Raw genomic sequence first — 26,551 nt, forward strand, 5'->3', positions numbered from 1 at the left:
ACAGAAGAGGGTGAGAAGTGTTGGATCAGGGGGAGGTTCTCTAACTTCTAAAGGTGCCTTCTGCTGCTAAGATTCTGCAGCTTCAGGCTCTTTATTGTATTTTTGTTCAGTAAGTTTAAAAAAAATTTTTTTTAAAGTCCGTTTGCTACTGTAGTACATTTAAACATCAGCAGATGGGGCCCTTGATTCCTGAGAAGAATGCCAGGGCTTGAATTTTGTTCATGTCTGTGGTCTGCGTGAATTTTTCTTGTTGCTTTTACAGCATGTTAAATTTGTACTCTTTATAGTTCACAAACCTTTATATAATCAAGAAAAATAAAACTCACTAATGGCAAGAAAACCTTTTTTTTCCTCTTCTGCTGTTCTATAGAGATAAGTTAGATCTGTTTACAAATAGAAAAATGAGACTAACATAATACTCAGACAACATGATTCTGAAACAGCAACAGAAGTCAATGTTGTAATTAATCTGTTGTCCGTAACTCACGAAGCTGTGTGGGAGGCTTTTGCTGCATGGGACCACAGGTGACAGTTTGGTTGCATCCAAGGTTACTCTGATTCTGGATTGTTTTCTCTCCTCTCTCCTGAATTTCATTTTATGAGGACATTGTGTGAATTGGATGGTTTTTAGCACTTGCCAATGATTATTATTTTTTTAAGTGATGTTTGTCGATAGTCCATAAAGGGAACAACTGGTCATCTGGTCCTTGCACCTGTTCAAGTGGGTAAGTTTCAGCTTCTTAAAGGTGAGATTCTTTCCCTCCAGAAATGTAACAGCCCTTTGAGGAAGGAGTGTAGTTTCGTGGGCAGAAGAGATGACAGCATTTGGTCCTCGTGCAGTCCTCTCTTGATTTTCTCCCTGATTTTTAACGTGACCTTGCTCTTGAGGATTAATCACTGTTTTTTCTTGTGCCTCCAAAATGGGATGACCCAGAATTTTATTTGGTGGAAAGTACTGTGAAGTAAACAGAGCAAAATGGTTCCTATGTGCAAAGCTTGATTATGTAGATACTTATTTCAATGTGCTCGCTGCATCTCTGATTAGTATGATTTAATTGATAGATTGAAATAATCTTCCTTAGTTTAATATTTATGTTGTAAATAAATGCTTATGCTTGGACAGGTCTTAATAGTGTACTTAAAACACAACAAGAAGAAGACTAAAGGTTTATTGGTGATGGAAGAGAGAAAATTGGGTCTCTTTTTTTTGTCACTATTCTGAGTTTAAACAAATAGATCTGTTGTCCAGCATCATTGTGCCCTCTTAACAACTGACATTTCAGTTTGAAAGACGTCTTTTATATTTTAAGGTATATTGAAGATTATACTCATTTCCAAATTTAGGCCTTAAATAGCTAATCTTTAAGAATGAAGCATCTTCATTCAAAACATTCTGTGTGTGTGTGTGTGTGTGTGTGTATACACATATACACATATTTATTTTTTGAGACGGAGTCTCACTCTGTTGCCAGACTGGAGTGCACTGGCATGATCTTGGCTCACTGCAACCTCCAATTCCTGGGTTCAAGCAATTCACCTGCCTCAGCCTCCCAAGTAGCTGGGACTACAGGTGTGCACCACCACACCCAGCTAATTTTTGTATTTTTAGTAGAGATGAGATTTCACTGTGTTGGCCAGGATGGTCTCATTCTCTTGACCTCATGATTCACCCTCCTTGGCCTCCCAAAGTGCTGGGATTACAGGCATGAGCCACCGCACCCAGTCTATATTTTTATGAATGTGTTACCTAATGTGGCAAATTGAGATGCAGTTTGCAGATTTAGGATTTGCCGAGTTTACACTGATGAAACTAATGTGTTACTTCTGGGTAGAAATGATGTTTGCCTGTGGTTAGCCTGAAGCAAATTTTAGGGAGGAATTGTTCATTTCTTTCCCCCTTTTGTGCTGACAAGCTAAGTGATACATACAGAAATTGTGTGCACTACTTGTGCCTTAGTCTGAGAAAATGCTTATGGGCAAATTTCATTAGTACTTGATTAGTACTTGTGCTAATTAAGCCAGGCACAATTTTGCCTCTGGTCCTAGTATGATGAGTTAAGGCTGGACTGAAAATGTGGCCCTAAATGCATATGTTGGGAGCCTGTAACACCCATATAATCCCATAGAAAATTCTCACTTGACTCTCCTATCAAGGGTCTAAAAAAGTGGAACAGAGCACTCCAATTTCAGTGCAATTTGAGTTCACTCAGATATGTGATATGCTAATGTTTAGATTAAGCAGATGGCAAGAAAGGCAGTTCTTAGTTGAGGATTGTTTTTCTCTTTCTGTGTATTATTTTCAAACAAACAGTTTAAGAGATAGGTTATTCTACTTCCTCCCTTTGCTTCTTTCTCCCTGAATTAAGAAACATTTAGAAATCCATGGTTCTATTGTTATCATCCTATGTGCCCATGTGCACCCATTTTCTTTGGGTTGTGGTATAAGAATGGTCTCACCATTTGATGAGAAAGCTTTACTGTTTTTGTGATTTCAAATAAAAAGGAGATAGGTCCTGGATGAGGCAAGGAATAAAGAGGAGGTGAATTTGGAAACAAATTTGCTTGGAACAGAACAGATGTTATGCCTCATTCTACATCTCTAATTTCTCCTCTGGGCTTGGCAGTACTGGCCCTGATTCTCCTACTTTTCTCTAGTCTTCTTCCTCCTCCTCTTGCCTTATCCAAAGTCTTTTCCCCCACTCTACTTGCCTTGCAATTTTGGAATTTTCCACCTTCATTTTTTTACATGTATTATGATGTGACATGTTAGTAACTATATAAAAAACAACAAACCCTGGTAACCTTCATAATTCCTCCAAGCTTGTCTAGCCTCTTGTAAATGAAAAGGTGAAGTTTTAAATATCAGGTTTTATTTATACAACCATAAAATTTTAGAACTAATGCTAGACATCGTTTCATCCACTCCATGTGTTGTTTTTAGTAAGAGATTTTCTTGGGATTTTGGAGTGGCAGGAAAAGGTAGACATGGGGACAGGAGAGAGAGATGCGGGAGGGAGAAAGGGAGAAGTCTGGGCAAGTTTGGTTTTTATTGTGTGTTTTAATGCAATTCCCTCTGAGGATTTTTCTAGAGACTGCAAAAAAAATTTAATTGCCTTTCGATTGTGTCGGATATAAGAGCAACATTTCTTTGAATGAAATTCCTAGCTATGGGCAGCTCCAGGGAAGTTTGGCTCAGTTGGGTTAAGTGAGCAAATCTGCAAACCTACCCTCACCTGCATCCATCTTCTTCTTCTTCCTTTACCTGGGTAAATATCTTTCTTTTCAGCCAAGACCAGTCCTCTCACTGGTGTCTGGATCTTCCTGAGTTCTTAAGAATACCAGTTACCCACCCTCTGCTCCCTCTACTTTGCTGCCTTGTCCATTTTTTTTCTTCTTCACTAGATTACTCTCCTTGGCTTACACATATGCAGTATACTCTAGATGCCTGCACCATGCATACTCCTTCTGATATCACCCTCATTTCTTTACCCTCGTTTTTAGCAACAATTTTCAAGAGTGTTGTCTATGCAGGTCATTGTGATCTTCATTGCCTTACCCGCCCATTTACTCCTTAACCTGTTCTAATCTGACTTCCAATCCCTCCACTGAAACTACTCTTGATAACACAATAAAATGTCTTGGTGATGACAGATCCAAATGGTGTTTTTCTGTTTTCATCTTCATTGTCATCTTAACATTCAACATATGGCTAGTGTAATTGAGGAACCAGAGCCATGACCCAGTTCCTTTTTGGAAACTTTCTCCTTTCTAGGTTTCTGTGATGATGCACACTCCTTGTTTTCTCTAATGTCTCTGGCTCTTTAATTTTATTCTCTCTTTTGGTCAGAAATCAATGTCTATTTTGTCTACTACTTTCTGTATAATGGCTGGTACTGAATCTGGTATATAGTAAGCTCTCAAAAAATATTGATTAAATGAATAAATGAAATAGTTTCAGTACCATGAGCATCATGTTTTTCCCTCTAGAGATCTGTGCAGTATGGTAGCTACTAGCCATATGTGGTTATTTAAATTTAAATTAATTAAAATGAAAACTTCCTCAATTATACCCGCCATATTTCAAGCACTCAATAGCCACATGTGTGACTAGTGGCTAACATATTGGACAGTGCAGATTTTTAGAATGCTGCCATAATTGCTGACAGTTCTATTGGCTGGCGCTGTTCTAGTGAGTTTAAATTTAAGCGCAGTTGCTGAAGCCTGGGCCACGTAAGTCATAAGGTCATGCAGAAATTTGGGCAAATTATTGTATCTCTCTACAGGCCTACAAAAACATACAGGGCAAATGGTTGACTAGAACAAACAGGTATTCCTACTATTATAAAGGAGGACAGAGTAGTATCCTAGTTAAATGCACAGGATTGGTAATGGACAGAATTTGAGACCTAGTCCTACTATAACATTTGACAGTTACGTGTCAAGGGCAAGGGTTTCTTCCATTTTGCCTCTTTGTACTTCAATTTCCTTTACTGCAAAATGAGGTTACTAGTGGTACCTTTCTTATAGGGTTGCAGAAATTAAAGAAGTTGATGCAAATAAAGTAGTTAGTATTGTTCTCAGCACAAAGTGAGAGCTCAATACATGGCAGCTAGTATTATTGTTGTTATTACACGTATCCCCAGGATGAAGGCACACACCTACACGTTTCTTCTTCTATTCCATCAGTGCTCTCTAACCCTGCTATAGTTTTTCAGGTAACATAACAATAGTGACTAAAGGGTTATACATTCTAGGCCGACATGACAGGAGAACAGGATTGGAGTCTTTAAGAAGTTCAGGATTTGACTGAAAATATTTGCTACAGAATGGATAGAATCTTCTAGGACCCTGCATTTTCAGCTTGAATCTCTGCATGCATGCACTGGGAACAGACTCAGGAAGGTTGGCTTGAGCAGCTTCCACCAGGAGTCCACATGTTCCCCACAAATATTGCACTGTCAAATATCTATTCTCTTTGCCCTGACAGCACAAAGAACTGCTGTTGCTTTTCCAAACTGGGAGAACACCTAATTGAAAGATAGACAACCTGGATTTCCAGTGGTCTTCTATTGGATCCTATCAGTTACTTTATAAAGGTATTGTCCAGTTCCTTTTAACATGTGGATAACCACCCACAATTTTTCAGTTTCATCCTAATAATGCTGGTAAGTTAACTAACCTATCTTTGCAGCGACTGACAGAGTCTCTGAAGAAGCACTTCTACAAGTGCTTGTCATTTGCGGTTTGACATTTCTGACTTGCTGTGCCCCATGAGCATGAATTTGGAAATTCCTTTAGGAAGGATTTACATGTCACAAAATTTTAGGATAGGTCTGATTATCATTTGTAGTCTCAGCTTCAGATTTTCTTTCTTATTAGAGACTTACTCAGTTCAGGTCAGCAGCAGTTTCTATGAAAGGAATTGGTTTGCCAGATTTTAACATAGAAAGTGGTTCTGACACACCTGTTTAGGGACTTACTAATTTCTTGAGTGTAGTAATTTGAGCAATTCACATGTGAAATACTTTTTTAGGTAACATCCATTAGTAGCAAGAGCGCTGATCGCCTCTCTTCCTATCCTCTGTAGCCCCAGACCCAGCTACTATTAGTAGATTCCACAATGAGCTGCTTCATTTCCAAAAGTTCTTATGGTCAGCTTTTTAAAAATTAGAGTGTTTTAATTCAATCTGACATCTACTAGAACAGAAGATTGGTTCAACTTAACTTTTGTTTTGTTCAGACGTGATTGCCAATGACTCATTTCCATATTTCTAGTGTTCCCATCACCTTCTTGATCTCTGTGTCTGCCAAGTTCACTGGGTTAGAACTTGAAACTAGTGTGATCCTCCAGCCCCAGGGTTCCATAAAGCCCCTGTAACCTTGCCTAATGGTACTATAGCAAGAGGAACAACTAGACATCTATATAGACCATGACAAATCTTTCTTGGAAAACAGTTTTGGTGCTTGCCCTTCTCAAGATGGTTGAGTGCAACATCTTCCTTTCTAAATAGCAGCATATTCTTTAGTCTTTAACTGCAAAAAATTGGATTTACAATTGAATTAAAGGCAGAATTTTTAACTGGGCACCACAAAATATGGTTTTCTAAGTCGGTGAGAAGAAATATTAACTTTTAACTCTTCGGTTCTTTCTGGTAATAATATTTCCATCAGTAATCACCCTGAAAAAGAAAAAGCAGGTAACTATGATTTGGAGCATGTGGAATGGTCTTTATATAGACATAAAAGATGAAAAGATGAAATGTTTTCCTCTCTATTGCTGAAACAGCCAAAGAAAGAGAAGGAGGACTGATAGACAGCAGCCTGTTTTCTACAGGGAATATATTAAATACCCTTGATAATGAGAGTGTTAGCTCCAGGGACAAAGAGTTAGTTCATTTAAATGATTATTACTTTGTCTCGTTTGCTTTTTTTTTTTTTTCTTTCATACTTTTTTTTTTTTTTTGTATTTTTCTTTGAGCCACGGTTTCTGTCCTTTACCAAGTATTTACAATTTCTTTCAAGTGAGATCAAATGGGATTGCACTTCCTGTTTCATGGGGGTTGGCTCCACCATTGAAAATTATGGGTGCCAAGCAGAAAGAATCGGGTAACTAAAGGGAGATTTCTCCCTTTAGAAGGAAAAGCTTCATTTTAGTTGAAAAGGAAAGACAATGCAGCTGTTTTGAGTAGCTTACATCTTTAGAAATGCTAATGAATGTGATTGAATTTCACTGAAAGTGGGACTGAACAGTGCAAGTCAAAAAGAAAAAGGAGTTTTGAGGAACTAGTCTCATTTAGAGACAAAGATCTTATTTACAGTAACTTTATCCTAAGATCTCCATTTGCACTGCTCCTAATTTAAAAATATAGAGCCAAAGCAAAAATGTTCACCTAAGCTTTTGGCTCATCTCGGGTTTTCTCTAAATTTCTTTTTTTGGGAGAAGCATTGTTCTCAAATAATAACCAGTTCAAGAAATTTGCTGTCAGATTCTGCTAGCCCATCCTTGTTTAATTAAATAGGGTATGCAAAATTGAGAAACAATGCAGGCAGGCAAAAGGAGCCCCTTGCCTCTATTGAAGGGCTCTGATGGTAATGGTAAAGTGAAGCTTGAGAGCAGTGGAGCTGTGTAATTGCCAAGGATTACTGTTGTTATTCTTCATTATACATGGATTTTTAAGGATAACAATTGATCTATCCATGTCGGCAACCAGCTCTCAGTTTTGGGGGGATTTGGAGGGAAGTCTTAGATAGCTACAAATGGTAAACTTGGCCTGTTTTGGATTCTTGGACTTCCTGCAGAGATTCTGCTCATGGCTGGGTGTTAATGAAGCATCCAAAATAAAAGATGGCAGGGAAGACAGAAAGTTGGAGGCCCTTGCAAGGAAAAAGAAAATAGCTTTCTCACCCATCACTAGGTTCATGGGTAAGGCCCCATAATAAAAACTAGATTAACAAGAGAAAAGTGCAGACTTTATTTAATAAGCTTTACATAAGACAGGAGCCTTCAGAAGTGAGGATACAAAGAAACAGAGAAAACTATGTATTTTTATCCTTAAGTTTGGTGAAGAAGTAATTAGTCATGCAAAGGCATGATTGGACAGAGTGGGTACGATAGAGAAGTGGTAATAAATTAGGGCAAACTTAGCAAAGCCTGTTTGATTCTTCTCTGTATCCCCCTATCTTCAGAAATACGGATGTTCCTTTCCTGCAGGTGTAGGGTGGGTACCTCTTGAATGAGGGTCTTACCTCCTGCGTTAGGGAAAGGAGCAGGAGAAGCAACCTTCCTAGGTTTTATGACCTGCTTCAGGAAAGAGGGGGTTATGAGAATGGCTTCTGCTGTTTTCTCAATGACAAGGTGCTATATTTGGGGGGTAGTACCGTCCAAACTCCATCACTCTGAAGAAACCTCTGATCTTTACATAATTCAGGTCCATCTTCCTGACTTCCTGTCCCAGGGTTCCCTTTCAGTCATCCTTTCTTTATCTTCATCTTCCCATTATCTGAATCAGCTTAGAGTCAGGAAAATAAAATGTAGAAATAAAGAATGTGGAGCAATTGCTTGTATCTATGTGCCCCCCAAGCTTTTTGCCTGGTTTTATATATTTTTTGACACTGATAGAACCCTCAACTTAGAAAAAGTACCCGGCCCTCAGTAAATACTTGTGGAGAAATGCAGAATACATTTTGCTGGTAACTTGCTATCTCACCTTCATCCTGCCATGGGAGCCTCACTGGAGTGCGATAGCTGGGAATATCTGGCTTTGAGCAGGATGACGAGGCTTCCTTGTACCTGCACATGATGAGCTCAGTAAATACTGAAGGAAAGAAGGAAGGAAGGGAGGGAGCAAGTTAGGTTACATTTCACTTCACACAGGATGACATGAATACATTTGTTTGGATGATAACCTCAGAAAAACAACTGAGATACCGAGGAAGAACATGTTATTACATCTCAACATTAAGTACGTAAAATATTTTACACATTTTGGACAGATGCATTTCTTACAAATAAGGACAACTTTGCTTTATCTGCTTTGAATGTTAGGGCTTTAATTGTCTCTGAATAGACAAGCATTTTGATCTTTGGTAGCACTGTGGGACTAGGTATCTTTGTACTGAAAGATGAGAATGCTGAGGAAGGCCTTTAGAAGAATTTCTTAAGGTAGATAGAGACATTTAAATCGAAATGAAGATACAGAGAAAGCAAAGTGACCGAAATGCAGTGGGTTCAATAAGGCACTTGGGGAACAGGAAGGCCTAGGCACTGGTTGCCTGTGTCTGGGTGTGAACTGGCAGGAAAGATCTAGGCAAAGGTGCAAGAGCACGGACAGTTCAGCAAGTATGTCAGGAATCTCAGAATAATCTTCCTTAGCAGAGACTGGCAAGGCATCTATGAAGAGGAAAGCATTAGATGGAGCTTCTCTCTGTAAGGGCCAACTGAATAGAATAAACTGGCGGGGAATGTAGAGTGCCATTCTCATCCAGTGCAGGAGAGCAAAGTATAAAGCAAACAAAACCTTCTAATACATTGAAGGAATTGTGTTGGTGTATCAAATCATTTTTGGCTTTCATCTTTGCTTATGGCAATTTATTCATGCCATAGACCATAATCATACTTTTTGGTCAGAGTGACTGAGTGGAGAGGTGAAGAGAGAATTGAAGAGAGCAGGAATGTCACATGTACTGAAAGAGTTTTGGAGACAGAACCTTGGTTACAGAAATAGACGTTATTTAACCAGAAGAAGCAGCATGCTGAATGTAGGGAGTAAAAATAGCCAAATTCCATTTGCCTGTAGTGGTGCTAGAAGGAGTCATCTTACTGTATGAAGGTTAAAAAATTCAGCAGAGCTAGGAATGTCAGGTTAGGGATCCCTGAAGGGATTAGGGCATCTCATCTCTGGCCATCTCTGAAAACACAACTTTTGTCTTAGGTATTATTTTACCTGAGACATAAAAGCACACACCTAATGTCAAGTTGACATTCTTTACAACCCTGTGATTTTTATGAATTGAACTTGTTGGCAAATGACATCAGAAACCAGAGAGAACTGGGCTTGAAAAACAACATGTATGGAAAGTAAGATCAAGGACCAGGACACAGAATGCGACAACAGGGACCAAGGGTCTGCCTGATGTACCTACTATGGCACTACTGACCCCATAGACATAGTCACCTGCATGAGGTTTTGGTGCCATCAGCACCTCATTGTGCCAAAAGCAAACAAGAGTGTGTTTACAGCTACATCTGGATTTGATCTTTATGCCTCGGACAGTCCAGCGTTTGTTTCCATCATTGGATGTGGGCAGGTCATGCTTAACCTCTGTGAGCCAAACCTAAGAGATCACCCTGGCTTTGTTGTATTCAGCAGCTCTTGGAAAGCTACCTTGGTGTTTGGAGCTGCTGCCAAACTTTTTCAACATAAATTTAAAATTACGAGGCTTTGCCACTTCTCCCCATGTGTTAAAGAGTTGCAAAAAGCCACTCTGAGTTCACTTTCCTTTAAGAGTCCTTTTTTTTTCTTCACATCGAAGCTGTCAATTCAAAAAAGGCTTGTTATAAATGGATTAATTTATGGCAAGATTGTTGATTGACAGGAAAAAGTTTGTTTTGTGTGGATTTGACATCACAGCCATGCATAGCCAATTTTCCCACTAACAGCTTCTTTATGGAAGAATTCTTCCAGCCACATTGCATAAACAGCTGTTGGAAACACCTTTGCATCGATCATTTGTAATAGTTTATTAAAGTGATACCTGGCAACATGTCTATATAGTTAAAGGCTTGCTCATAACCAAACCCCATTTTTCAGGAATTTATTACTCAAGCTTTTCAAATCATATCAAACTCAAACCTCAAAAGTGAACACTCACTCTAGGCACTGTCTCCTTCTTTACTGAGGGTTCTGAAGCAGGGGTCTCATTTCTTAGAATGACATGTGCCATGATTGATTATGCATCAGCTTTCTGAATAAAAAACAAAAAGAGGTTTTTTTTGTAATCATTTTTCCCTCTGAAAATATGGTAGCTTTCCTTCTCCAGATATAAATATTTGCAGAAGAGATGTCCTAATTATCATAAGGATGACCTTCTGATTTTTAAGTTTATATTTTTATACTCCTGTACCAGATTTGGACCCATCTCTTAATCCTTTGGATGGCTGCCATTTTCTCTCCTCTATTCTTTTTCTGTTTCCCTTTCCTCATACAACAAAGCCCTCCTCGACTTGCTTTCCTCTTTGTCTTTAAATTGAATGTAGCTTTCCTTCCTTAAAGTCTGTACTATAAAGCAGGTGAAAAGATGGACTTACTGAGACTAGGGTTGGAATGCCAGCACTTTCACATGCTGTGTGACTTTAGGAGAGATATTTTGCCGAAGTCCCTGTTTGTTTTCTCACCTAAAAAAATGGGGGCTATAATAGTACCAATTTCTTAGGCTTGTTTTAAGGTCTAAATAAGCTGATGCATGTAAAAGGCTTGGCATAGTGCAAGATTTTAACTATATAGTGGCTGCTGCCCTACAAATACAGGCCAAGGTAGGATTAGGAGATGACCCTCATTTTTTTGCCTGCTTGGGTCTTCCTCTAGTCTTCTTCTGAGGTCAGGACACATTTTGTTACAAATATTGATATTTCTTAGCTCCTCCATGGGATACTGGCAGCTTTTTTTTTTGGCAGCTTCTGTGGCAATGATGCCTCTTGCCCCAAACTTGGTATTTATGGAGCTTCCTCACAGGGGGTAGAGGAGGAAGGTGCATAATGAACTGTGATACTCCATTAGCCTGGATAAGCCCCAGAGCATATGAAGAGCTGAAGGAGCCAGCTGGCTCCCCAGTAAGCCCTGGTGCTGCCAAGACTTACTGACTGCTGACGAGGAAGCAAAGAGGAAAGGCTGGTGCTTGGAGGAGTGAGGAGGACATTCCCCCCACCAGGATTAGAAAATGATTGGCTTAGGCAAATCATGAGGATTGAATGAGCTAATGAATGCCTTGAAATCCATCGACAAAGATTCTATTAAAATCCATTGTATTAGTATGTCATTTCTCATCTCCAGGGCAGTGCGTCTTTGAACAGGATGGGAGCAAACTTTCTTGTGGATGAGTTGCAGTCCTTGAACTGACTTCTAGATCATATCCACACACTGTATGCAAAACATTGTGCTAGACTTCCTCCTCCAAAACGATCACACTTCCACAGCTGGATTCTTAAAAAGAAAAAGAAAAGCTGATTCCACAAATGTTGCTGGTAGGAAAAAACCCATGTAAAGTTTCTTTCTTTTCTTTCCTTTTAAAAAAAGTTTATTAAGAAAGAAAAGTCCTCTGCAGTTGGACTTGACTTGTTATTTTCCACAGATTTAGGGGGAGATAGTCAAAGGCAAAGTAAGTAATGTCTTCCAGCAGAAATGGAGTATTTTTTCTTCTGTCCTCGCAAAAATGTTGCTATGTGTGTCAGTTATGGAGGGTACATCACCCTCCTTTCTTCAGAAAATGTTCCTTTTGCTGCTGGTAAAAATAAAAATTCTCCTCCTACTGTGCATGCAAATTCTCATGGAAATATGGTTTTGCTCCTGAAAAATATCAGAAAGTAAAAATTGAAAATGTCGTGACATGTTTTCAAATCTACCAAAAATGCTCATGTGAAGCAGCAGTTTTTGGAGTTACCATGAAAACCATATTCAGTATGAATGTGCAAAATTATGATTTTGCACACTATTGCTTTAGTATACACACCTGAGAATTTTTTTTTCCTATTTGATTTTCATGAGAGTCAAACTTCAAACAAATAGAACTAATCAAACCAGACAGGTCTCATCCAGTGCTCCAGTATAAGCAGTAATAACAGCTGAGGGATCTTATTTAAAAGTACTGGTAATTCATGAGCTCTGCTATGTTGATACTATTTGGTGATCTGCACTCTTGTGATGCCATTCTCCACAGTGACAAAAGGCAGAAAAATCTATGTATTTTGACAGTATTCCAAAAAGCTCTCAGGGAATAGTAAATTTTTTGAAAAGAGGTAGACAGAAAAGATTGGCATTTTTCAAAGACAGAAGTGTACCTTAATGATTCTGGTAGCACCACCATTTTGAATCTCTTTTGAACACGTTGGGAGGAAAATCATGGCTAATGAAAATACCCATCAATTTCATCTCCTTTATATTGGGGGATGGTCCAATGCTTAAACAATTGCTGATGGGATCCCCCAGTAAGAGGTTACCTCAAAGTTTTCTGCTGAGTGAAATCACCACATTTGCAATCCGGGGACATATTCCATTTTCATGACTATTTGAAGATATCTCAAATGGCAGCACTGGAAAGTATTTGGACCAAGAATGATTGACAGTGTCTGTAAGTACTTATTACGTCAGGGCTTTAGTTCGTCGATTGATGGGAAATGATGTATAATAAATTAGAATGATCACACATCATTTCCCATCGATTGAAATGCCAAATCCTTGACGGAGTAATGAGTTATGGCCAATACCACTCACTGTCTTAGGAGGAGATTGATTGCATATCCTTTCATCGATGCGATCCAACAACACGAAATTCTAAGTACACATCTAGCTCCCAAATTTTACCATCATTCCAGTGCAGAGCATAAAGTTAGTGTTGCCTTGGTGAGTACAGTGCCATGTGGGTATTGGAGCATGGATATTCTTCATCATCTGATGCAGTGAGAGCTTCATTCGCCACAGAAATACAGATGCATCCTAAGTGCAGAGAGACTCAATGAAGCACCATTAGCCATCCTAGCTACAACAGAATTCATTTCCTTTGTAGAATAAAAAAGGAAGGCTCCCAGGTCTCTTCACAAAAGCAAAGGGAGCAAGTTAACAGTAAGCTCAATGGGATGAATGTTCAGTATGCTCAGGTAGCCAGTGAGTGGGTATTTTTTCCTATTTCTCTTGTGTAACTTATTCTCAGTATTATATGTTTTCTAAATCCTTCCAGTGGGTAAGACCAGTTCATGTTCCTCTCAGGTAGGAGAAGCAGTTCTTTCTCATCTCATAATTAAATAGCAAAAGTCACCAGCTGTGAAAAATTTTTGTTTATTTAGGTGGCCAACCTGTCTGTTTTTCCCAGTGGAGGTGGGAAAGCTGGCATGATGCATGAAACTCACACTCTTTGTTTCTCAGTCAACATTCGATGATAATTTCTAAGGCCTTTTTGGGCTTGTTATGTCTTCATAGGCAATTTAAGGCTAAAATAAATAGAAGCCCTTTTAAAACGTTATTCAAATCATTCAACAAATGTGGTTTTGAGTAGCCACTATGTGCAACCCTTTAAAATGTGTGATACCCTTTAAAAATGTGTTTTGGCAAACACCCCAACATAAAAACTCTGTCTCAGGTAGAAAATGTCAAAACAAACAAGAAAACCCCTTTCTTTCATGCTTAGATAATGTAAACTGTTTCCCAACTTTCTACACAATTAGAAGCATTTGATCTCTTCATAAATTGAAAGCTGCTAGACTGAAAGTCTGATGCGGGTAGAGAATATTGTCTGTCTTGTTAATTGCTGTGTACTCAAAGCCTAGGGAAGTGCCTGACACATGTCAGGGAATCGTCTTGAATGAATAAATAAAAGAATGAATGATGTATTTGGAATTATAAGACTTTTCAAATACTGGTAACTTGATGAGTTTTTTTAAGAAATCACCACCTCTATATTCACTTTTTTCCACCTGGTAGAATTATAGTGGCCATTAAGATTATCTCCAACATGGTTATGTAACATTTAGCTACTGAAGGAGGATGGAGTGGAGAGAAAAAGCAGGCAGATGGAACTAACATTTAGTGATTCCCACTTCCAAGGTGTATTACACATATTTTCTTATGACCACCCTGTGAAATATGTATCATCCTCATTTTACAGATGTGACACCTGGGATCCTGAGAGATTAACTTTCTCCAATTTACTCAGATAGTGAGGAGGACTGATGACAGGTCAGCCAAACTCAAGTCTGCTGCTGACCTATTCTTGGGGAATTGGGCTTCCAGAGACTTTAAGGTAAGAAGCCAGAGGACCAGAGCAGAAATCTGGCCTGAGGATTACAGTTAGAAACTCGAGATGTCACTGTTCCAAATAAGTTGGACTGGCCAGACCTGGTGGCTCATGCCTGTAATTCCAGCTCTTTGGGAGGCTGAGGCAGGAGGATTGTTTAAGCCCAGGAGATAGAGGCTGCAGTGAGTTATGATTGCATCACTGCATTCCAGCCCTGGTGACAGAGTGAAAACCTGTCTCAAAACAAACAAACAAAAAACAGGTAAGGCAGGAGGATATGGATAATGCAAGGTCCATAGATACATATATTCCTGTACTTGCAGTAGATACACAGTAACTATGAATCCTTCTCAAATGATTAATTGAATGAAATAATAGATTGGATAAATGAATGACCTATAAGACTTTTAAACTGTCAGGGAGCTAAAACATCAAAAGCACAATGCTTGACTCTCAATACCACTTACTTGTGCAGTCAGAAAACAATTAGTGGGCATTTACTTGATTTTTACTTTATCCTGTAGCTACTACAGATTAATAATATTTTCCTTGACCTCAGTGAATAGTCTGTAAACAAGTATTTATAAGATGATAACATAAGTGCTAGTGGAGGTAAGTGCAAAACTATATAGGGGAGCAGGATGTGGAATACATAAAATTATATTTGAGCTGGGAGAGGAGTGGAGGACTTAGGGAGACCACGTAGATTAGCTTGTATTTGCACATCCTCTGCGAGGAAGATGGGGATTTCCTCTGAGAGGCAAGGAGGGAAGGGTTTCAGGCAGTGGGAACAGAATGTGCAAACCAGTATGGCATATTTAGGAAATTACAAAATACACATTAAAATTTATTCTAATCATACCTTTTTTCTAGAAAAACAGAATTAGGCTGGGTTTATAGGGCAAATAAGCAGACTCTAATATGACATAATAATATTGGTATTCATAAGAATTACCGCAAGTTTCCACACAACTGATTCAGTCACAGTTATTAATTGGCATAGATAGAAATGGTTAGATGATCTCAGTGCCTGGACCATCATTATTAATTTCTGAGTAATTTTTAAAAGTGATTGCTCAGGTTGCAAAGAGCACTAAGCTTTAAGAGTAGAGTTATTAGCAATGAAGGAGAAAAAGGTCAATTCTATTGGCCTCTACTCTTATTCAAACAAGTGGAATATGTCATCAAAATACTATGTCCTGAGATAAGCACAATATATAGTAACAGGACAATACTCAAATAAAGACCATCTACACCTAGGAAGGCTGAGACCCTTCCAAGTATACCAGAATTCCCAGTGGAGCATCCGGGGACAGCATTCACTGTTGCAAATTCACCAGCAGGCAGTTCCCTGATTCTATCTTCAGGAAACCCAATCCTGATAGAATTTGCAACACAGTTTATATTTCATTGATTATATTGGTAATCCCTACCTTTGAGCAGAGTCAAAATCTAGCTGTCTATTTAACATTATTTTTTTTCTATCCAAAATTTACTTTCCTATATAAAGAATATCATGTGGAATGGTTGGGTTCGGGAACTGTCCATTAAGTCCTGTCTAAACCATAGTGCACACATTTTGAAACCAGAAGAACTACCAGTTCAGGCAAATCATATTTCAATTATACTTGTTGCATGTAACAAGGTTTCAACAAGAATGTCTATCCAAGCCCAACGGAATACTGGGATCCATTTCCTGCAACAGTGACTTCTCTCCTGGCAAAAGTCCCTTCTCATAGTGTACCCATAGCTTATAAACTCTCTTCCTTTCTACATCTGCATAAAACTAGAAGCTCATTAGATCATCTCCTTGCTACATATTTTATATTAAGAGGAAGAAGGATGGTAACCTTTGTGGGTAGTAGGAAGTGGTTCTTCCTCCACAGTTTATATATGTGGGTTGTTTGTAAACCAGGGAAAAGATATGCTGTTATGATGTTAATATACAGGGTCACAATAATGCGTGTTCTCCCGCTTCTAACTTTGGATTAATTTGCTTAGCGTATCTGTTCAATTTATTCTCAAAGGCAGAAATTATAATATAAATGACACTTGTATAGTGATTTGAAATTTACAAAGTACTTTCACAACATTATTCCATTTAATGCCAACAATAGCGCTTTGAGCTGGGTGCTTTATCTTTTGAGGGTAACTGAGATTGTGATGTGAAGTGATGTACCCAAGGACCCACCACTATTAAGTGATAGAACTGTGATTCTAAGCCAGATTTCTGATCAACAAGTCTAGTCTGTCTATGACATCAGACTGCATAGCGAAATTTATATTGTCAAAAGACTAAAGGTTGAACACTAAAATCAAGTTACAGCATTTGTAACAGTCTTTCTTTTAGGAAATGGAGAATCCTTCTCAGCATTAGCTTGGGGTTTCTTTAAGCCCACCATTACAGAAACAATTGGATTTTCTGCCAAGAAACATTAAGGCTGATTTGACAAGAATGACGAGGCACTTTAAGAGTTGACTGACTGTTAGTATAAGGCTTTTAGAGCTTGCTAAAATTGCATCAACTATAAGTGAAAGAAATGGAAGTATCTACCCAGAGTTTCAAAGAAAAGCCTGTGATCTCAAGAACAAATGGTAGCATGGTCACATCTCTCTCCATTCATCCAACAACTCTCGGATTTCTATACTATACAAGTTTATTTGGTTCTTCTGCAATGTTCTGTGACCCTAACACTCAGGGACCTACTGAGGTCTAAACTGATCAATGAGAAAAAATCATTTTGTGTTTATTGAAAGACTTTCAGACCTGTTTAGCTGAGACACTTGCTGAGATATATTTGCAATTCTGTCTTAGAACTTCCAATCTGAGGTGAATTTGCCCTCCTGTCACCATGTCTATAGGGTGTAGCAACACCTGAAAGCAATGAACAAGATCTTTGAAGCTGACAAGATCTCTGCTGAAACCAAGATGAGTGATAGAATCTTCCATTATGAATCTATACTTCTTGTGGACTCTTAGTGACTGTAATTATTTTAAAATTATTGTACTTTTAAAGAAAAAAGACTAGACAGATTTTTCTCTCCATCTCTTTTTCAAAGAATATATCAAACTAGAGTGCAGGTTAGTGTAACTGACAGATTTTTCATTGTTTTCCAGTTAAAGAAATGAACACAGACAAATGAGAAAACATCTTTGATATATGGTTGTCTTTAATCTCATAAAATTCTGGCTTTTAAGATAATTTTTAAAAGAAGATTCTTAACTGTGGATTTTCCCTAATCTTTGCACTTAATTAATGATCATTTATATTAGGATCTTCTCTGCCCCTTTTTAGGAATGAAATTCCAACATGAATATGTTATCTAATCCTCATATTACTGCAATAATGTACTTGGCCACTGACAAGCTTAGTGTTAGGAAAAATAACCAAGAAATAATCAAGCCCAGGGTTAGGGAAAATAACCAAATAAATGGTCAACTATCTAAATAGACTCTGACCTATAGATAAGCCCATGCTGATTTCTAAGTTGTGTCACCTGCCTGATGCTATCACATTTGGTAGTGTGAAACAGATTTTTTAAACTGCCTTTGCTGAGATAATAGAAAATGAGGCTGGTACTTAAGGTGTAGAAGACTAATTTTACATGAATAAGCCCACATTAAATTAAAGACCTGTGGCAGCTGAAATCAGTGGTGATGTTCTAGACTTTTCTAAATGTTTTCTCACATTTTAGAAAATAAATTTCACCAACCATCACCCGAGCAAGTCTAGAAGCCAACTACTATTGTTCGAAGTTCAATACCATTAAAACATGTTTAAAGTTCTGATCTTCTAGCTATTCAGAATTTCTCTCCTATATGATGGTACAATTAGAATACATTTTCTCAGAACTATACTGTTGACATTTTGGAAAACAATTCTTTGTTGTGGAGGGCTGCTCTGTGTATTGTAGGATGCTCAGCAAACTACTGGCTTCTACCCTGTATGCCAATAGCTCCTTCCCTTCAGTTGTGACAATGAAAAATATCTCCAGACATTGCCAATTTTTCACAGTTGGTGGTGGGGGAAGAGAGGGGATACATATGTATGCAAAATTACCCTGGTTGAGAACCATTGAGGTAGAAGCATAGATTTCTGGGTTCTATACCTTTGTAGCATCTGTAGATATTAAAATTGAAGGTGAGCGGGCTTAATGACACATCCCAGATTACATAATTGTTTAGAAGCAGAGGTAGGAATCAAGCCCAAATCTTGTGATTCCTATAGTATTTTTCACATTGCAGCATATTATTTTTGAATATTGTTGTGGAAAGAATATTTCACTGACTCACAAACAGTCATATCCAAGAACGTTCTGGCAACATTAAGATGATGACTGTAAGAACTGAGTCAGAAAGAACACATTATTTATATGAATGAAATGAAAATACTAAAAAAAAAAAAAAAAAAAAGCCCTATTTGCTGTTACAGTTCAATCTTGCAGGTATTTGGGTAGTGATAAACAAACAATGTCTAAACTACTGACAAAAATTCTCTCCTTGACCGAACTCTATGCAGGGTCCCCTAGACTATTTTTCAACTAGGCTTTCCTTTTGGGCTTCCATGTTTGTATCTCCATTGTCCAATTTTAGTGAGAATCTTGCTAAGTCATTTTAACTCCCACCCTCCCACCTGCCCCCTGCCCCATATCTGTTCTCTTTCAATAAATGAGTTCATCATCCTCCACTATCCCCCAGGTAAGGTCTGGTCATCCTTGTGTGCCTTCAGCAAGAATCCTGTTAGGTTGGTGTAGTCAGGATTCCCCACTGATCCCTGATCTTTTCTCATAGTAATTTTTCATTCACTGATCACCCCTTGCTGTTTGGGTATAAATTCCTACTTACCTATGCTGTATTTGGAGTTGAGCCTAATCTCTCTTCCTCATTGCACAGTCCCATTGTGGTGGTCCCTAAGCCTATCACAGTAGTCCTCCCTGCACGTAAATAAAGTTTGCCTTACCATCTTTAAGGAGTGTTATGAATATGTTTTTCTTTAACACTACTCATATAGCATATATAAAATGATAACCACAATGAGATCAATCTGTAAAAGTCTCTTGACTGCTACTACCTCATTTGAGGTAGAAAATTATTGCAAGTGTCATGCCACTTCCACATTTTGTAACTAAGAATAGAAAAAAAAATGTGCCTGGCAAGAACAAAAACCACAGACTGAATTAACAGCCTGGGGCCACTCATTATGCCAGGATATATGTACTTAAGCTGTGATGGAGGCTGCCATCTTGGATTGACCCCATTAGCCCTCTCTGGTCCATCAACAAGAAGTAGTGGAGGCCATCTTCCTCCTCTAACAAAGATATTGCCAAGAAAGTACACTGCTGTGCAACCAGGTGTTTGAGGAACTGAAGAGGGTGAAAAAAAGGTAGAAACAGAAGGGGTATATTTTGCATTTTCTACTTACATATGAATATGTACATATGATGGGGCAACTCTCTCACATATGTCTTGCTCTCCATCACACACTATGCTAACCATTTGTCACACTCAAATATCAATTTATCCAAAAGTTTTCTATGTTCTTTCTTTCTTAGATTTATCTCCCTTCTTTATACCATTTTTACTGAGCTATTTGGTTAAAAAACGTGTTAATTTTTTATAAGACATTTTATATCTGATGCTGTATGGAAAGTGCTTTGTGTGAAAGGTATATTTATTTGAAGCAACGTTTATAGTGCATAGTTTGCTAACAGTCCTAATTGGCTTCAATTTAGGGGAGATTCTAGATAGTTCAAGGTTTGTGGGTGCAAGTGTTTTAAAATAATTTAAAATATCCAAGGAGTAAGGAATATACATCATATTGGAAAATATAAAAAGGAAGAATTATAATTGAACATAATTTTATCTGGAAATTATACTGTTAATGCTTTTTTCTCTCTCCTATACATATATGTATATGTGTGTATATATTTCAGATTATACAGTAAATATTTTTGCTACTTTTTTCATATTGTTACGGTTTTTTATGTCTTTGATTATTCATGTATATTCCAATTATATGAAGATACCCTAATTTATGTAGCTATTTTTAATTTTTTTCATTGAATTTTATTTGTAACTTTTTGGGCGATAATGGTATAAAATGCTATATAATCAATAATAAACTAATTATATGATTTATTTGTACCTTTAGTTTTTTCCTGATATATTATTTCCTACAAGTCAAATGCTGGATCGAAGACCATAAAGACTTATAGAACTCTTGAAACATATTGCCCTATTGCCTTCCACCAAATAGATTTGTAAAATTTCCGTCATAAATGTATGACAGGATTTTAATTTAAATAACAAGATGCAATTGCTGAATAAGAGTCAACATTAAATAATTCAACAATATCTTTATATAGATACTTCTATTGCTTTGGCACTGTAGATGTTTTCTTTAAAGTTAACACCTTTTAATGAGTAGGCAAAAATCAAAATTAAAAGAATTTGCATGGGCTACCAAAAATATTTTTCCATTAAAAAATAGCAGAATCATTAAAGATATCTAATGTTCTTTCATATTTAATATTTTATATATCAAGCTCAACTTTTTTCTCAATTCAAAATTTAATGACTTATTAAGCAACTATTGCATGCCACCTCTGTAATCTCAAATCTGGTTGGGGTGATAAGAGAAGTGCCTAATTAACTGTAATACAATGACATAGATATTAAAATGAAGACAAAATGCAATGGAAACATGTGGTAGGGCAATGTTTAACTTTTCTCTGGAGGATGGAGCCCATAAAAACTTTGCAGAAGAGGTAATTTCTAAAGAGTGATTAGTAATTTTTTAGGAAAGGGAGAAAAGAGCTTTGGAACAGAACAATATCAAAGAGGCACAGGGACATGAAATTATACAGCTTGTCTAGACAACAGTGGTAATGAGGTATGGCTGGCACATAAGAGGTTGTGGTGTTAACATCGAATTTTCAATTCCCCGTCAAGATCTTGTTTTGACTTATTCTGTAGTCAAAGAGGAGCCATTGAAGAGTTTTGAGCAGGAATATGAGCATGATTTTTTCTGTATTTGGATTCAAGTTGGAAGAGATTGGAGACAAGATAACTGGCTATTGGTGTTATCCAAGGAAGATGACAAGAGCTTGAATATCAGTGGTGGAAAGACTACACCTAAGGGGCAGAGTAAAATGTGTATCAACTGGTCAGTCAACAGATATTAATTTTGCTTGAACAAGTTATCAGCATTTTCTGTGCTGGAAATTAAGAAGATAGCAAGTCCTCCCACACAGAACTTCCATTCCTTTGGGAGAATTGGGCAATAAACAAATATATACATATACATATATGTACGTATATATACATATACATATGTACATCTATCTATCTATAAAGCAACTGACGATGATGAGCAGGAGGAAGTGATCAGTCACCATGAAAGAGAATAAGGGGAAGGGGGTCTTTTTAGTTAGGATGATATCCAAGTTGCCTCATGAAGGATGAGAGAAGCCAGCCATGTTAAGAGCCAGAGCTCATGTGAGAAGACTGCAGTGACAAACTTTCTGAGGTAGAATAGTTAATAGGAAAGGCTGTGTAGTAGACAGGGTAATCATACTGCCTTTAGAGTCAGATGCCTTGAATATAAATTCAGGCCCTGCTGTTTATAAGCCTCAGCTTCCTCTATTAAATGAGAATAATAATGTACACATTACAAAGTTACTGTAAAGATTATATAAAGGGATGTTATATAAAATTTAGCACATAGACTCTAGATAGAAAAAACTCAGTGGAAATTAGTTGCTATTATCGTCATCATTATCAAGAAGAATAGGGAGAAATGGGGCACTTCAAATTTCTGTCTTAGGTGACTGGAGTGCATAAGGCAGCCAAAAATAGGAACATGTTGGGGTGTTCAGAGAGTGATCTGCTTTGAAGAACCTGTTGGACATCCAGCTGGAATTTGAAACTAGAGGTCAGGAAGGAAGTCCGCATATAAGGTATACGAGAGTCACTGACTTTGCTTGAAGAAGGTACACAGAGATTAAGGTGAGAAAACAGAAAACTCAGCACTTTATGAGGTAATTGTCTCTTTTTTAGAAAGCTCTGATTATTTGAAAAAAATTACTTTGAATGATTAGAAATCTACTTATAATTGACATTCACTGGCCCTGGTCAGACTTTCTGGAAATATGCAGAATAAGAACAGTCACTCTTCCAAATCAGAGCCTTCGTAGTATGTAAAAAATGGTTTGTTTGACTCCTCAGTCTTTATCTGAGAAAAATAGTCTCATATTTCAGTCATTCCTCATATATGGGGATCTTTATTATTATATCTCATCATTATAGTTGTTTTTTGGATGTAATTTAATTTGTTCTTGCTCAGAACTAAACCCAACATTCCAAATGTGATTCAATCACCATGATAGTTTCAACCTATTATTTTCATCTGTCAAGTCCTTTACAATCTTAATTCTATCATCTAACATATTAGTGATTCCTGCCAACTTTATGTCATATACCAATTTGATGAATGTGTTTTCTAAATTTTTATCCAAGTCATTGATAAAGATGTTTAAAGACTAAGCTAATGTAAATTGAACTATCCCTGCTGTTGACTAGTGGGTGGACGTGAAACCTTTGTCTTCACTGACGAAGGGCAAGTTGTGCTTAAAGTTTTGACTGAATGGGCTGAGTCAGATGGGGCATGAATAGCAGGAAGGGCAAGTTGCACTTGAAAGTTTTGTCTTGAATGGGTTGAGTGAGAGGGAGCATGAATAGCAAAAAGGAACTGAAAAAAGGAGATGGAATAGAAATTATTTGACATAGAGGATGGGAGCTGTAAAATCTTGGGATGTCTTTGGTGGGAGTTATTTGGGGCTCCCAGAGGTACAGGTGGGAAAGAAGTTGCAGAGCCAGACTCTGGAAGTGTTGTAGGTTGACTAGGCAAGTGACCAAGAGGGCTTAGTCATAATAGTTCTGAAAAAGACTAGTAATAGGAATTCCATATCTTGCAGACAAAGCAATAGAAATGTAACAGCTGGAAACAGATGGTAATTATGCAGAGATTTTGTACTGGACTCAAATAATGGGTCTAAGTATGGAACAACACTCCAGTCCTGGGAGGATGATATGGTTTGGCTCTGTGTCCCCACCCAAATCTCATCTTGAATTGTACTCCCATAATTCCCACATGTTGTGAGAGGGACCCAGTGGGAGATAATTGAATCATGGGGGTCAGTTTCCTCCATACTGTTCTCATAATAGTGAATAAGCCTCATGAGATCCGATGGTTTTATAAAGAGGAGTTCTACACAAGTTCACTCTCTCTGCCTGCTGCCATCCATGTAAGACGTGAGTTGCTCCTCCTTGCTTTCTGCCATGATTGTGAGGCTCCCTCAGCCATGTGGAACTGTAAGTCCAATTAAACCTCTTTCTTTTGTAAACTGCCCATCTAGGGAATGTCTTTGTCAGCAGCATGAAAACAGACTAATACAGAGGAGGATCATAAAAGCAAAGATAGAGAAGTAGGAGCTCTCTCTACTTCACCATAATTGGGCTGGGGTTCTGTTAGGATCCCTGTTAGATAGGGCAACTGATAAGGATGAGGGAGGAGAAGTGAATGTAGAAGTTGAATCCTGAGAACGAAGCCAGTAGAGGAAAGAAAGAAGAGTTGCAGCTTTGAGGTGAACAGTGAATATGTGTATAGAGTCATTATTCTTGAAGGCATTAAGTATTAGGTGGGATAGGCCATGCAGAGGCCAAGGTCACAAGAGAGCCAAGAAGTTAAGACTGGATCAATATATTGTTGGGTGAATAACCCATTTTATATCCCAGAAAATTGAGGAACTGAGGCTGCTAGTGTAATTTTTATCTTCATCTACATTAGTTCAGGAACTAGATAAGCCAAAAATCAAACCAGAGTCTGTGGCACAATGTTGGCTCACTGCAACCTCTGCCTCCCGGGTTCAAGCAATTCTCCCATCTCAGCCTCCCGAGTAGCTGGGATTACAGGTGCACACGACCATGCCCAGATAATTTTTGTGTTTTTAGTAGAGATGGAGTTTCACCATGTTGGACCAGGCTGGTCTCAAACTCCTGACCTCAGGTGATCCACGCACCTCGGCCTCCCAAAGTGCTGGGATTACAGGCGTGAGCCACTGCACCCATCCTATATTTTTCATCTTTAGTAAAAGATTTTTAAGGTCAGAGATCATATGAACAAGACTGCATGAACCATAGCATCCTTTAATATATTTTTAATATACAATGAATACTTAATAAAGTATTTGTTACATAAGTATAAAAGATTATCTTCAAATCCTCGAGTATTTCTCATTTTCATGTCTATAACTTCTTGATGATGATGCTGGTGATGGTAATCATAATATTAACATTATACTGGGCACTATGTCAGACACTCTGATAAGTGCTGAAACTCATTTAATTCTCACAGAAACCTTATAGGGACAAGTTCTTATTTTTTTTCACTTTTTCAGAAGAGTAAATTGACCATTATTAGAGTAATTAAATAATCCGACCAGAGTCACACAAACAGAATGAATGAATTGGGGATTTGAACACAGGCAGTACAATTTCAGAGACAGGAAACACTATATTATATTGCTCCTTTGTTTTATGACAGATAGTGACTCATTTTTAGTCCATGTCACTTTCAACACCAGTTACCTTTCTTTTAAGGGGCACAAAGAAAGCAAAGACGTTATTACTGGATTCAAAAACATGATTAGAAAACAGCTAAGTTAGGATGAGGATTCTGAGCAAGTAACTAGGCTTGCTCACTAAGTTAGTCTTCCTACATACCAATTTCAGAATGAACATGAGCAAACATTTTATTATTTATTTTTTTTTAAGACAGGGTCCCATTCTGTCACCCAGGCTGGAGTGCTGAGGTGTGATCTTGGCTCACTGCAGACTTGACTTCCCAAGCTCAGGTGATCCTCTAACCTCAGTCTCCTGAGTAGCTGGGACCACAGACCTGTGCCACCACGCCCAGCTAATTTTTTGTATTTTTGGTAGAGATGAGTTTCACCATGTTGACCAGGCTATTCTCGAACTTCTGTGCTCAAGCAATCTGCGCGCCTTGGCCTCACAAAATGCTGGGATTACAGGCATGAGCCACCACACCTGGCCATGGGCAAACATTTTAAAATAAGAACTTCATGAATCTCCAGGATACATCCTAAATAGTCAAAAATCAATCTGTAAATACCAAGGGATTAGGTATCCATTTTGGGGGAAAGGGAAGAAATTTAAGTTACCAAGACTTTTGCCTTAAAAATGGTTTTTTAGTCCTCATGTTTAAATTAAGGTTTGGACTGGTGAGGCAAAATCATCCGTGTTTTCCATGGCCATGAGACTTGGACAGGACACATGACCAGCTAAAAATATTCTATTTGATTGTATTAATAGAGTTCAAGAAACATTCAATATGTACTTGAAGATTTAGTGTTCAAATGGATCTATTGACCTGTTTAAATGAGTTAACCCACAAAAGAATAGAAGCAATTTTTATAAAGATAAATCAGAGAAACCAGAAACTTCTATGAATACAGGTAATTCCATTTTTGCTACATAAATAATTAGGTGTATACATACCTTATAAATGTCAGTACTTAAATTAGAATTTTCCAAGATCTTTTCAGATGGATATCATAGTTAGGTGAACAAAAGAAGAAGCAGGCGATGATCCAGTGCTCTTTTTTTTTTTCCTTCAAAAACTCTGGTGAACTGAAGAGAATATGGTATTCAAAATGCACATCTAAAAGCTTCTAGGTGGAATTTAAATAACTTCATTATTTTTACCTTTTTCTTCCAACCACCCCAAATATTCTGACTCTACGTGGACCAATCACTTGACCGATTTTCTATGTAATTAAAATCATGTGCCTTCAAAACTATTTTTAGGGGGAATGCTTCTGAGACTCCTAGCTTTATCTTTCTATACTTGTGTAACTTAAAAATGACCAGGCAGAAGTTTTTTTCTTTTCTTTAAATTGCTTTGCCAAGTTTCAGCTTTGAGCACATTTTTATGACTGATTTATTAAACCTGGAAACTAGAAGTTTATA

General features: G+C 37.8%; 1 long non-coding RNA gene across 2 annotated transcripts; it reads right to left on the reverse strand.

Annotated features, from left to right (window-relative positions):
• Positions 1-2,162: 2,162 nt before the first annotated feature.
• On the reverse strand, positions 2,163-26,255 carry LOC123567955 (uncharacterized). 2 transcript variants are annotated; one of them, XR_012418031.1, is made up of 3 exons: positions 26,081-26,255; positions 8,208-8,315; positions 2,163-6,179 (listed from the first exon to the last, which is right to left on the reverse strand). It is a non-coding gene; the product is annotated as an uncharacterized lncRNA (long non-coding RNA). The 2 variants fall into 2 exon arrangements; XR_006691163.2 differs by lacking the exon at positions 2,163-6,179 and adding an exon at positions 6,226-8,009.
• Between the last annotated feature and the right edge of the window lie 296 nt (positions 26,256-26,551).

The sequence above is a fragment of the Macaca fascicularis genome, chromosome 1 (assembly GCF_037993035.2).
Source record: "Macaca fascicularis isolate 582-1 chromosome 1, T2T-MFA8v1.1".
In the NCBI taxonomy this organism is placed as follows: Eukaryota; Metazoa; Chordata; class Mammalia; order Primates; family Cercopithecidae; genus Macaca; species Macaca fascicularis.